General features: G+C 50.4%; 1 protein-coding gene across 1 annotated transcript in view; it reads right to left on the bottom strand.

The window, feature by feature from the left end:
• The window catches only part of LOC121003065 (NXPE family member 1-like), a 1048328-nt gene that overhangs the window by 681647 nt on the left and 352771 nt on the right, over positions 1 to 13910 (bottom strand). The window lies entirely within an intron of this gene.

Below are 13910 nucleotides of genomic sequence, written 5' to 3'. Positions count from 1 at the left end.
CATCTGTGGATGATGCACTGTTATGGGCATCAGTGGATGACACAGGGTTATGGGGGCATCTGTGGATGACACTGTTATGGGGGCATCTGTGGATGATGCACTGTTATTAACAGTGCATCATCCACAGATCCCCCCCATAACAGTGTCATATTCCACACAGATCCCCCATAACAGTGTCATCCACAGATCCCCCATAACAGTGTCATATTCCACAGATGCCCCCATAACAGTGTCATACACAGACCACAGATATCCCCTTAACAGTCTATTAAAGGGATATCTGTGGATGGCACTGTTATGGGGGCACCTGTGGATGACGCACTGTTATTAACAGTGCGTCATCCACAGATTCCCCCCATAACAGTATCAGCCACAGATCCCCCCCATAACAGTGTCATATTCCACACAGATGCCCCATTAACAGTGTCATCCACAGATCCCCCATAACAGTGTCATATTCCATAGATGCCCCCATAACAGTGTCATCCACAGACCACAGATATCCCCTTAACAGTGTATTAAGGGGATATCTGTGGATGGTACTGTTATGGGGGGCCGGGGGGGATCTGTGGATGACACATATATAGCAGCATCTTGTGCTATATATGTGTCCACAGATCCCCCCCCCCCTCATAACAGTGTCCCTGACAGTGACCCCCAACAGGGGGGGTGGAGACTTCAGGCCGGCAACTATAGACCCCGCCGTGTTCCTTTGGTAAAGTGTTGTAAACTTGTAGTTGTACTACTATTACTAACTTACTGGGACAGTGGGACTCCCTCCATCTAGTATTCACGCGGGCTCTGAAACATTCAAACTAGGCCGGCGGCAGCGTAACGTGACGTCACTCACGCCGCACGCGCCTGCTCCTCCCACTTTATTAATGAAGCAGGTGGAGCAGGCGCGTGACGTCGAGGTGAGTGACGTTATGCAGCCGGCTGCCGGGACACGGAGCACAGGACTCCCCAGGAGCAGTCGAGCAGATGTCATTGAAGCTGTGCGAGTGTGCGGGGCAGCCGGGGTTTAAGAGGCAGCTGCGGTAGGCGGCGGTGCAGGAGCACAGAGGTGTGATTAGGGTGTGCCCAGGCACACCCGGCACACCCCGTGCGCACGCCTATGACCTCAGATTCCTAATCTATACGCCAACGCTTCACCCCCATTAACAATGCAGACAACCTAAACAATGCCGTCTTCATTAGTTTCAAGGGGTTGTCCTGGTTCAGAGCTGAACCCAGAACTCTCCTGTCAGGGCGCCGCTCCCCAGCTCCTCATCATCTTCTCTGCACGCTGCACTGTCATCTTGACGTTACACAGCGTCGGGTCATAGTGCGCGCTTACGTGCACTATGACCTGACAATGTGTCAGGATACAGTACAGCGCGCCGCCAGGTGACCACAGAGCAGTGAGTAATAGCAAGCGCTTCACTCCTGCTACGTGGTCACATGACACAAACAAATCCTGCATCAAAGATTTTTTGGTGTCAAATTACTTGATTCAATCGAGTAAACGTTTCAGCCCTATACTCATAAACAGATTAGTGGAATATAATAAAATTCAACAAAGTTTTTCCTCTGCCAGCAGGCATTGTAAAATATCCTTCACGCAGTCACAATGGACAGGGGACATAAATAGCTGACAGGCATTAGAGGGAGACGTTAACATTTTGTGTTTCGACCTGCTGTACATTGTATTAGAGAGAAAACAATGCATGCGTCCTCTGACGTGTTTTAAAACAAGCTAAAGTTGAAATTCCTCAGTTTATTCCACATTCTGTATTTTTTTAAAAAAACTGTATTACAAGTAATATGCAATAATCTTAACCCCTTCACTACAGAGCCGATTTTCACCTTAAATCCCAGGCTGATTTTTTCAAGTCTGACCTGTGTCACTTTTTGTGGTAATAACTTTGGAAAGCTTTTTCTTATCCAAGCAATTCTAAGAATGTTCTCTCATGACTAGTGATGAGCGAACCCGGACCGCCATGTTCGGGAGCGTATTGGACATTTTGATGTCCGAGTACTGAACCCGAACACGGATTTTAGCACAAATTCCATGTTCCGGTTCGTTGTTCGTGGTTTAAATAAAGCTTGTTGAACGTGGGCTGCGCAGCCAATCAACAAACGCTTAAGCTGCGGACACTTGAAAGTCATCACAATCATGAAGTATTGGCATGGCTGTGATTGGACGGCGCACCATGTGACAATGCATGCATAAATTCTGGATCATATGGTGCATCGCCATTCTGCTCTACAGTAACTAGTGTAGGGACAGACAGGGAGAGTGTTAGGCTTTTGATTATTTTTAAGCTGTTCCGTACATAGGGCTGATGTCCCGGTACTTAAGGACACAGGGCGTACCTGTACTTCCTATGTATTTCCGATCACCGCCGGGTGGAACCCGATGCCTGCTCAAATCATTGAGCAGGCACCTGGGGACAATGCGCCGGGGGGTCCTGTGACCCCCCCCCCACCCACCCCCCCCGTGTGGGCGATCGCAGCAAACCGCAGGTCAATTCAGACCTGTGGCTTGCTGCGTTTCCGGGTTATTCGGGTCTCTGGGGACCCGATAACCCTGAACAGGATGGTGATCGGAGGTGTGATAATTCCAATCCAAAACCAATCACCATCCTGCGATCCTGAGATTTGATGTGACATCACCTCTCAGGATCGCCTCTCATTGGTCGGCAGCAGGGGCGGGCAGTTCAAATTACTTCAGCGCTCCTCTCTTCCTCCTTTTCAGTCCGGGAGTTGAGGAGAGAGGAGCGCTGCACGTGGATCTCAGAGCCAGCACCCCCATCTGTGCAGGGATCATCAGCCAGCACCCCATCTGTGCCCCAGCACCCCCATCTGTGCACCCAGGTATTTAGGGAAAGGTTAGGGAAAGGTTAGGTTAGGCAGGGATATTCAGGGAAAGTTAGTGGAAGAAAAAAAAAACTGTTTCTGATTGCATCACCCTAAATCGGATGTCTGGGGTCCACAGCACAGCTGTGTGACCTTAGACCCCCCAAGGGTGCTGCAGCTTGCCCCCCCTCCTCCTCCACAACTTATTTGGGGCGCAAGCAGTTTTTTTAGTTATTTTTTTGTGCGTACGTGTCCGGCCACTGTTAGCGTATCGCACACCCCACCGCTGATCAACTTCGGGCGGTTGATCAGCGATTTTGATTTTTTATAACATTTTATTTTGCCCTTTTTCAGTTTTTGTTTTTTTATTTTTTTGGTCTGTTAGGTTAAGGGTAAGTTCGTGCCCCCACACACACGCACACCAAATAAAGTTTATCACGCACGCACACACACTCCCCTATGGCCCGCCGGACGTTCTCGGCTGAGGAGCAATACGCCCAGCTTGCCTCCGAGTCCGAGAGCCCCAGTGAGGACGAGGATGACCCCACTTTCCTTTTGTCATCCGTGTCCTCATCATCTACCTATGATGATGAGCCCCCAAGGCGGCGGAGACTCGCCAGGGGGAGTAAGGGGACTGCCATGATATGGACCCTGTGGCCCACACTAGTACGAGCAGCTCTGGGGCTCGTACTAGTTTTCCAGCCCACCAGTTAAGTCCACCGGAGCCCCCTGCTGGTGAACTTGCATGGTATACCCCAGAGCGTTATGAGCCCGTGATTCCTGATTTTGTAGGCCAACTAGGAATCCAGATTTCCACAGTGGGCTTCACTGAATACGACTACTTTAGTCTTTTTTTCAGTGACCACTTTGTAAATCTAATGGTGGAGCAAACAAACCAGTACGCCCAACAGTTTGTTGCTCAACACCCGGGCTCCTTTTTGGCTAGGCATACAGACATGGATCTCCCTGCACTTACTATTATCCCTGGGCGCCGCTCCGTTCTCCCGGTATAGGCTCCGGTATCTTCATATGTTTGGCTCAACTGGGTGGAGCCTGCCGGCGTCACCTTCTCCCAGGCTGGAGTGCTGGCCAATCGCAGCGCTCAGCTCATAGTCTTAGAGAAAAAAATCCTCTCAGGCTATGAGCTGAGCGCTGCGATTGGCCAGCGCTACCAGGCTCGGACTGGCTCACCGGGAAGCCGGTGAAATGCCCGGTGGGCCCCTTGCCTGTCTGCTTATACTGCAGCCAGAGCCACCAGCAGGGGCAGGGCAGTTACTATACTTTCAGGCGCATGGCTGTTATCAGGTGCTGGACTGCAGCACTGGCACACATATCATGTTACTTTGGTGAAAGGGACAGCACAATACTTTGCAGCGCTTGTTCCTTTCTCCAAAGTAAACTTCACCGACCCGACATGAGCAGACAGCTCCCCCCCTCCTCTCTGCAGTGTGATATTCCATCATGTGTGAGGAGGGGGCGGAGCCAGAGGAGCCGACAGCAGCAGGAGATAATGGAGACGCTGCTCTCTCTGAGTCACTGTGCCTCCAGTGTAAAGTTCTCTTCTCTCACTGGTCCCACTAATCCACACAGCAGAACTGGGGTAAGTTACTGTGGGAGGGAACTGGGAAGTTAGGAGAGTCCTGAAGCTGCTGCCCCTGCACATGTTGTGTCCCTGTTCCAGCCCCTCACAGACCTTTCCCACCAACTATCTCACCTATACTTTATACAGGGCCAGAAGTCATGTCTCCCAGTGTCCCCCTCTTCCCTCTCATCAGTGGCATTTCACACTTTCCCAGCCCCTCACCCCCACATAATATGTAATGTCTCTGGAGCAGTGGCGTGCACACAATCCATGGGGCCCCGGTGCAAAACTGAACCATGGGGCCCCCCCCCCAACCTCCCTCCACCAGCAGCAGAGTTAGGCTACTTACACACCTACGTTAGGTGCGGATCCGTCTGGTATCTGCACAGACGGATCCGCACCTATAATGCAAACGCTTAGATCCGTTCAAAACGGATCTGTTTGCATTACCACGAACAAAAAAAACAAGATAATGCAAACGGATCCGTTTTGACTTACACTAAATGTCAATGGGAGGCGGATCCGTTTTCAATTGCACCATATTGTGTCAGTGAAAACGGATCCGTCCCCATTGACTTACATTGTAAGACAGGACGGATCCGTTTGGCTCCGCATCGCCAGGCGGACACCAAAACGAATCTGCACAGACGGATCCGCACCTATAATGCAAACGATTGTATCCGTTCAGAACAGATCCGTTTGGCTGCAAGCAGCGTTTTGGTGTCCACCTCCGGAGCGGAATGGAGGCTGAACAGAGGCAAACTGATGCATTCTGAGCGGACCCTTTTCCATTCAGAATGCATTAAGGGCAAAACTGATCCGTTTTGGACCGCTTGTGAGAGCCCTGAAACAGATCTCACAGGCGGACCCAGAAACGTAGGTGTGAAAGTAGCCTAAGGCTCCATTCACACGTCCGCAATGTGTTTTGCGGATACACGGAGACACGGATCCGCAAAACACGGAAAGCGGCAATGTGCGTTCCGCATTTTGCGGACCGCACATTGCCGACATAATAGAATATGCCTGTTCTTGTCCGCAATTGCGGACAGGAATAGGACATGTTCTATTTTTTTGCGGAAACGGAAGCACGGATGCGGAAGTGCGGATCCGCAAATGTGGATGCGGACAGCACATTCCGTCCCCATAGAGAATGAATGGGTCCGCACCCTTTCCGCGAAATTGCGGAAAGGATGCGGACCCATTTTGCGGACGTGTGAATGGAGCCTAACTCTGCTATATTTCTGTAGCCTGCAACCTCTGACTGCCCAGTTGGGCTGAAACTACTAGACCCAGCATGTTCTGGCAGTAATAGTAAATGGATATTGGTGCAATTCTGAGCTACTAGTCTATATAATACAATATAATATTAGGTATTATATAGACTAGTAGCTCAGAATTGCACCAATATCCATTTACTATTACTGCCAGAACATGCTGGGTGTAGTAGTTTCAGCCCAACTGGGCAGTCAGAGGTTGCAGGCTACAGAAATATAGCAGAGCTAGTTATAAAGCCAGCCCCCATCAGACCCCACTCTGAGTCTACTCTGAACTCACTCACCATAAATGTGGTGAGCAATTATAAGGACCTTTTTTTTTTTTTTTTTTACAAATCTTATCTTCACTTCCGGACCGGCTTTTTCACGCTCTCCCGAAAGCTTTCCCGGCGCCTTCTCCCTGCTGCGTCTCGGCGTTGTTGTGCGCCTGCGCAGCCTAGGGAAACGTCATGTCCGGTGCGGCCGCCCAACAGGAAATGACTAGGCACGCCGCACCCGCACGGGGAGGAGAAGGAGAATCAGGGGGAGGAGACTCACTCAAGGAGGGTAGGGCTGGCCTGGCACTGCAGCGCAGAAACGCAACACTGGGTGGCAGGCCCCAGGTCGGCCGCCCGGGTTAAGGCTGTTTCACACGAGCGAGTCCATTGCGGGAATCACGCTCCGTGTGTGAGTGTGATCCTCCGCTCTGGACTTGCAGGAGCGCACGGCATTATCATGATTTATAATGCTATGTGCCTCTGCTTGACCTTATTTCTACAGAATCATACTGACAGCTTTATGTCGCTATGTCCAGAGCGGAGGTTCACACTCACACACGGAGCGTGATTCCCGCAATGGACTCGCCCTGGAGTGCCGGGCCCGGTCGCAACTGCGACCCCTGCATGTATGCCCCTGCTCTGGAGGTTATATCAGTACTGGAGCGATATAAGAGGAGCGGCTGATATCAGTCACATAGGATGTAATGTCTCTGAAGGTTATATCAGCGTTGGAGCGTTATAAGAGGAGCGGCTGATATCAGTCACATATGATGTAATGTCTCTGGAGGTTACCGTATTTTTCGCCCCATAAGACGCACTCCCCCCACCCCCCCCAAAATGCGTCTTATGGGGTGAATGCTGACATTTTTACATCGCAGGCTGCGATGTATGAGCGAGCGGGGAGGGACTGGGAGGAGGAGCTGGGGGCCGGCAATTGCGGCAGGGCTGGTGCAGTCACTGTACTCCGGCCCCGCCGCTCCAGTGCTGCAGTATACAAATATAAAATGTCTCATTCAATTAAAAGTGATTAAACATGCCCCCCCCCCACTTTTAATATTACCGTACACCCTAACAGCTTCTGTAGAATGCAGGCCGAGCGGGCGGCACCATAACTCCCTGATATCACTTGCCTGCGCCACCTACTTTATGAATCAAGCAGGCGGCGCAGGCACGTGACGTCAGTGAGTGACGCTCTAGCCGCCCGGCCTGCCTGCCTGCGTAGTACAGAAGCTGTTAGGGTGTACGGTAATATTAGGAGTGAGGGGGCATGTTTAATCACTTTTAATTGAATGAGACATTTTATATTTGTATACTGCAGCAGTGGGGGGACATCTGTGGATGGCACTGTTAAGGGGTGGGGGGTCTGTGGATGGCACTGTTATGGGGTGGGGGGGTCTGTGGATGGCACTGTTATGGGGTGGGGGGGTCTGTGATGGCACATCCATAACAGTGACATCTAGGGGTGCACCGAAATTTCGGCAGCCGAAAATATCGGCCGAAAATGTACCTAATCCATTTCGGCCGATATTGTTACATATCGGCCGAAAATATGGGGTGTGGGATTTGTCACCCACCATCTGCGGGCGGGCGGTTTACTGCATCTTTATTTTACCTTACAATCGTGACGCTCCTGTAAGAACTCTGCAGGCAGAGCGGAGGGCGGCGTAACGTCACTTACTGACGTGACGCGCCTGCTCCGCCTCCTTCATTCATAAAGTGGGCGGAGCAGGTGCGTCACGTGAGTAAGTGACGTTACGCCGCCCTCCGCTCTGCCTGCAGAGTTCTTACTGGAGCGTCACGATTGTAAGGTAAAATAAAGATGCAGTGAGTGATGCTGTGAGCAGCAGGGCCGGGGCTGTTATGGGTAGGGGGATCGGTCTATGGCACTGCTATGGGGAGGGGGGATCTGTGCACTGTTATGGGGAAAGGGATCTGTGCACTGTTATGGGGAAAGGGATCTGTGCACTGTTATGCCCATAACAGTGCACATATCCCCCCCCCTCCATAACAGTGCCACCCACAGATCCCCCTCTCCATAACAGCGCCACCCACAGATCCCCCTCTCCATAACAGCGCCACCCACAGATCCCCCTCTCCATAACAGCGCCACCCACAGATCCCCCTCTCCATAACAGCGCCACCCACAGATCCCCCTCTCCATAACAGAGCCACCCACAGATCCCCCTCTCCATAACAGCGCCACCCACAGATCCCCCTCTCCATAACAGCGCCACCCACAGATCCCCCTCTCCATAACAGCGCCACCCACAGATCCCCCTCTCCATAACAGCGCCACCCACAGATCCCCCTCTCCATAACAGCGCCACCCACAGATCCCCCTCTCCATAACAGCGCCACCCACAGATCCCCCTCTCCATAACAGCGCCACCCACAGATCCCCCTCTCCATAACAGCGCCACCCACAGATCCCCCTCTCCATAACAGCGCCACCCACAGATCCCCCTCTCCATAACAGCGCCACCCACAGATCCCCCTCTCCATAACAGCGCCACCCACAGATCCCCCTCTCCATAACAGCGCCACCCACAGATCCCCCTCTCCATAACAGCGCCACCCACAGATCCCCCTCTCCATAACAGAGCCACCCACAGATCCCCCTCTCCATAACAGAGCCACCCACAGATCCCCCTCTCCATAACAGCGCCACCCACAGATCCCCCTCTCCATAACAGCGCCACCCACAGATCGCCCTCTCCATAACAGAGCCACCCACAGATCCCCCTCTCTATAACAGCGCCAATCATTAAAAAAAAAGTATTTTAAAAGTATTTGGGCAAAAAGGCAGTTTCGGTTTCGGTTTTCGGTCAAGGGCATCCTGAATTTTCGGTTTCGGACCAGAATTTTCATTTCGGTGCACCCCTAGTGACATCCACAGCGCCCCCATAACAGTGCCATCCACAGATCCCCCATAACAGTGCCATCCACAGATCCCCCATAACAGTGCCATCCACAGATCCCCTATAACAGTGCCATCCACAGATCCCCCATAACAGTGCCATCCACAGATCCCCCCATAACAGTGCGTCATCCACAGATCCCCCCATAAGGCCTCATGCACACGACCGTTGTTGTGTTCCGTTCCGCAAAATGGGGTTCCGTTGTTCCGTTTCCGTTTTGGTTTCCGTGTGTCTTCCTTTATTTTTGGAGGATCACCAGACATGAAGGAAAGTAAAAAAAAATCTAAGTCAAGTTTGCCATGCAAATGATAGGAAAAAAACGGATGCGGACACGTGGACGTAGATTACAATCTTGTGTGCCTTCGCGTTTTTTCACGGTCCCATTGACTTGAATGGGTCCGCAAACCATTTTCCGTGGAAAAAATAGGACAGGTTATATTTTTTTGACGGACTGGAACCACGGATCATGGACATGGATGACAAACGGTGCATTAGCCGAGTTTTCAACAAACCCATTGAAAGTCAATGGGTCGGCAGAAAATCACGAAAAACGGAACGGACACGGAATAAAACAACGGTCGTGTGCATGAGGCCCACAGTGCGTCATCCACAGATCCCCCATAACAGTGCCATCCCCAGATCCCCCCATAAGTGTCCTTCACAGATCCCCCCCCCCATAACAGTCTCCTTCACAGATCCCCAGTAATAGTGCCATCCACAGACCACCATTAGTTCTAAACCCACCAAAAGCACACCTTTTGGTTAAAAATATATATTTTTTATTTTCCTCCCCAAAAACCTAGGTGCGTCTTATGGGCCGGTGCGTCTTATAGGGCGAAAAATACGGTATATCAGTACTAGAGCGTTATAAGAGGAGCGGCTGATATCAGTCACATGTGATGTAATGTCTCTGGAGGTTATATCAGTGCTGGAGCGTTATAAGAGGAGCGGCTGATATCAGTCACATATGACTGTGGATAGGTCATCAGTATCTGATTGGTGGGGGTCTGACACCCAGGACTAGGGATCAACTGATATAGATTTTTTTTAGAGCCGATAATTTATACCAATATTTTGTGCATTTTCACAAATTCCTACACAAATCTGTTGTTAAATGAAGAGATGCCATTATATATATATCTAAGATTAAATATTTATACTTAATATTTTGGTGTTTTTTTTAATTTAATAACTATTTCCCCCTTAGGGGCTAGAACCTGGATCCCTTGTCCTATTCACCCTAATAGAGCTCTATCAGGGTGAATAGGACTTCACACTCTCCCCGCTGCCCTGTGCATAGTACACATGTCAGCAGGGAGCTGACTATGGTAGCCAGGGCGTCAGTAGCGTCCTGGCTGCCATGGTAACCGATCAGAGCCCCGCAATTACACTGCTTGGACTCTGATCAGAAGCTCCCACTGCCGCCAATGAAGATAACTTGCCCATTAATTCAAATATAGCGACACCTGACCTCTATGAGAGGTAGCTGCGATCCGCGACAGTTAACCCCTCAGGTGCAGCTATATGATTCACCCGCCTCCTATATTTGAATTAATAACTGAGTTAACATCATTGGTGGCGCAATGGCCACAGCCCCTCCCCTTCCCCTCTTGTCCCTCACTGGTGGCAGCGGCAGCAGCGGCACAGAGGGGAGGGACTGCTTCCTTCTCCCCTGTGCTGCTGAGGGAACATTGATCGCGTTGATAGCAGCACGATCCATGTTCGCGATTCGTTATCGGCATATCGGCAAGGTTAGATGCTGATACCGATAACTTTGAAAATCCTAAATATCGGCCGATAATATCGGTAAATCCGATAATCGGTCGATCCCTACCTGGGACCACTGCCGATCAGCTGTTTGAGAAGGCACCGGGGCTCCTGTGAGCTCTGTGCCCTTCTCTGGGATTTTTCTTGGCCATGTGACATCACGTTCATTTTCTTGGCCTAGGAGCAGCTCAGCCCCATAGAGGTGAAAGGGGCTGAACATAATACCAATCACAGCTGCTATAGGATGTACGGCGCTGAGCTTGGTGAGCTGTGAGGAGGCCGGGGCACTACTGCCAGCACTTCAATAAACTTATCCTTTTGAATATGCAGGAAACATTTCCTTCACTTTGGATATTGTTTAGGCTGGGGGACTGGGTGGTTCATCTAGGACATGGAATGTCCACGTGTGACTTCTGTCTAAAGGCTCTTTCACACCTGCGTTATTGTCTTCCGGCATAGAGTTCCGTCGTCGGGGCTCTATGCCGGAAGAATCCTGATCAGGATTATCCTAATGCATTCTGAAATGGAGAGAAATCCGTTCAGGATGCATCAGGATGTCTTCAGTTCCGGAACGGAACGTTTTTTGGCCGGAGAAAATACTGCAGCATGCTGCGCTTTTTGCTCCGGCCAAAAATCCGGAACACTTGCCGCAAGGCCGGATCCGGAAATAATGCCCATTGGAAGGCATTGATCCGGATCCGGCCTTAAGCTAAACGTCGTTTCGGCGCATTGCCGGAGCCGACATTTAGCTTTTTCAGAGTGGTTACCATGGCTGCCGGGACGCTAAAGTCCTGACAGCCATGGTAAGTGGAGCGGGGGAGCAGCATACTTACCGTCCGTGCAGCTCCCCGGGCGCTCCAGAGTGACGTCAGGGCGCCCCAAGCGCATGGATCATGTGATCGCATGGATCACGTCATCCATGCGCATGGGGCGCTCTGACGTCATTCTGGAGCGCCCCGGGAGTCGCACGGACTGTAAGTATACCGCTCCCCCGATCCCCACTACTACTATGGCAACCAGGACTTTAATAGCGTCCTGGGTGCCATAGTAACACTGAAAGCATTTGGAAGACGGTTCCGTCTTCAAATGCTTTCAGTACACTTGCGTTTTTCCGGATCCGGCGGGCACCTCCGGCAACGGAAGTGCATGCCGGATCCCAACAACGCAAGTGTTAAAGAGGCCTAAACTACTGACTGTAAATAACAGATACAGTTATCAACTAAATGAGTTGCTTAAAGGGAGTCCGTCATCACAGTTTCACCTTTTTAACCCTTCCCATAGCTTTCGAGCAGCATTACAGTTGATAAAAACGTTACCTTTATAAGCAATCGTGGACTTATAAAACTGGCAAAAATCATCTTAGTAGGATATGCAAATGAGGGCTCGCAAGTGCCCAGGGGCGGCGTCAACCTCGTAGGTGCCGAGATCCCGCGCCTGCGCACTGAGTCCATCGGCCGGCACATGCGCACTGCGATGTCCATTCCTTGTACGGCATCACAGTAATTAATGCGCATGTGCCGGCTAACGGACTCAGTGCGCAGGCGCAGGATCTCGGCAAAAGAAGAATTAAGAAGATGGGCGGGCAGAGGGAAAGGATGGGTGGGGGGAAGCGACGATAAGGCAGAGCTGCCTGGGCACCTACGAGGTTGACGCCGCCCCTGGGCACTTGCGAGCCCTCATTTGCACATCCTACTAAGATGATTTTTGCCAGTTTTATAAGTCCACGATTGCTTATAAAGGTAACGTTTTTATCAACTGTAATGCTGCTCGAAAGCTATGGGAAGGGTTAAAAAGGTGAAACTGTGATGACAGACTCCCTTTAAAGAGAAACTATTTGATATAGTGCAGTGCACAATACTGTTCTGTTTAGCATACTGTTACTGTATTGTGTGCTAAAATGCATACATTCATGTGTGCGAGACTGAAAAATGAACAAGTTATATCTCCAGCTCTAGGCTGGGCCCCCAAAATCAATTCCACTGGTGGGCCCTAGGCACCCCAGTCCGACACTGAGCGCTACAGCCTGGGAGAAGGTGACACCGGCAGGCTCCACCCAGTTGAGCCGAACATATGAAGATACCGGAGCCTATACCGGGAGAACGGAGCGGCGCCCAGGGATAATAGTAAGTGCAGGGAGATCCCTGGGCGCCGCTCTCCATGTCTGTATGCTTAGTTTAGATTTTTTATTGTAGTGAAAGGTCCTCTTTAAGCCCACTAGACCCACCCACCCCTCCCCGTTACCATAACAAAAAACTCCACCCCCCACCTGCCTCTTACCCTTAACCCTTAACTGACTCTCCCTCACTACCCAAACCATCGTCATGATGGCCTCCCCCTATGGCTTCACGCTTAGGCCTCCGGCACACGACCGTATAGCTTTTTCAGTGTTTTGCGGTCCGTTTTTCACAGATCCGTTGTTCCGTTTTTTGTTTCCGTTGTGTTTCCGTTTCTGTTCCGTTTTTCCGTATGGCATATACAGTATACAGTAATTACATAGATAAAATTGGACTGGGCATAACATTTTCAATAGATGGTTCCGCAAAAAATGGAACGGAAACGGAAGACATACGGATGCATTTCCGTATGTGTTCCGTTTTTTTGCGGACCCATTGACTTGAATGGAGCCACGGAACGTGATTTGCGGGCAATAATAGGACATGTTCTATCTTTAAAAGGAACGGAAAAACGGAAATACGTAAACGGAATGCATACGGAGTACATTCAGTTTTTTTTGAAGAACCATTGAAATGAATGGTTCTGTATACGGACCGTATACGGAACGCAAAAAACGGCCAGTAAACGGGGAAAAAAAACGGTCGTGTGCAGGGGGCCTTATTCTGGCGTTACTTTTCTGCCTATTTTCAATGGGAATTCTGGACATGGAACCCGCATGAAGAATGGCCAGGGCACTTTTTTTTCCCCATGATTCCAGTTTATAAAACATAATATAATGATGCAGTTTATATCCATGATGCAGTTTATAAAACATAATATAAAAATAAGGCTACTTTCACACTCGCATTTGGCACGGATCCGTCATGGATCTGCACAGACGGATACGTTCAGATAATACAACTGTCTGCATCCGTTCAGAACGGATCCGTTTGTATTATCTTTAACATAGCCAAGATGGATCCGTCTTGAACACCATTGAAAGTCAATGGAGGACGCATCCGTTTTCTTTCGTGTCAGATTGTGTCTGTGAAAACGGATCTGTCCTCATTGACTTACATTGTGTGTCAGAACAGATCTGTTTGGCTCAGTTTCGGCAGAC

The sequence above is a fragment of the Bufo bufo genome, chromosome 6, assembly GCF_905171765.1.
Source record: "Bufo bufo chromosome 6, aBufBuf1.1, whole genome shotgun sequence".
NCBI classification, from domain to species: domain Eukaryota; kingdom Metazoa; phylum Chordata; class Amphibia; order Anura; family Bufonidae; genus Bufo; species Bufo bufo.
This window is presented reverse-complemented; position numbering and strand designations above follow the sequence as displayed.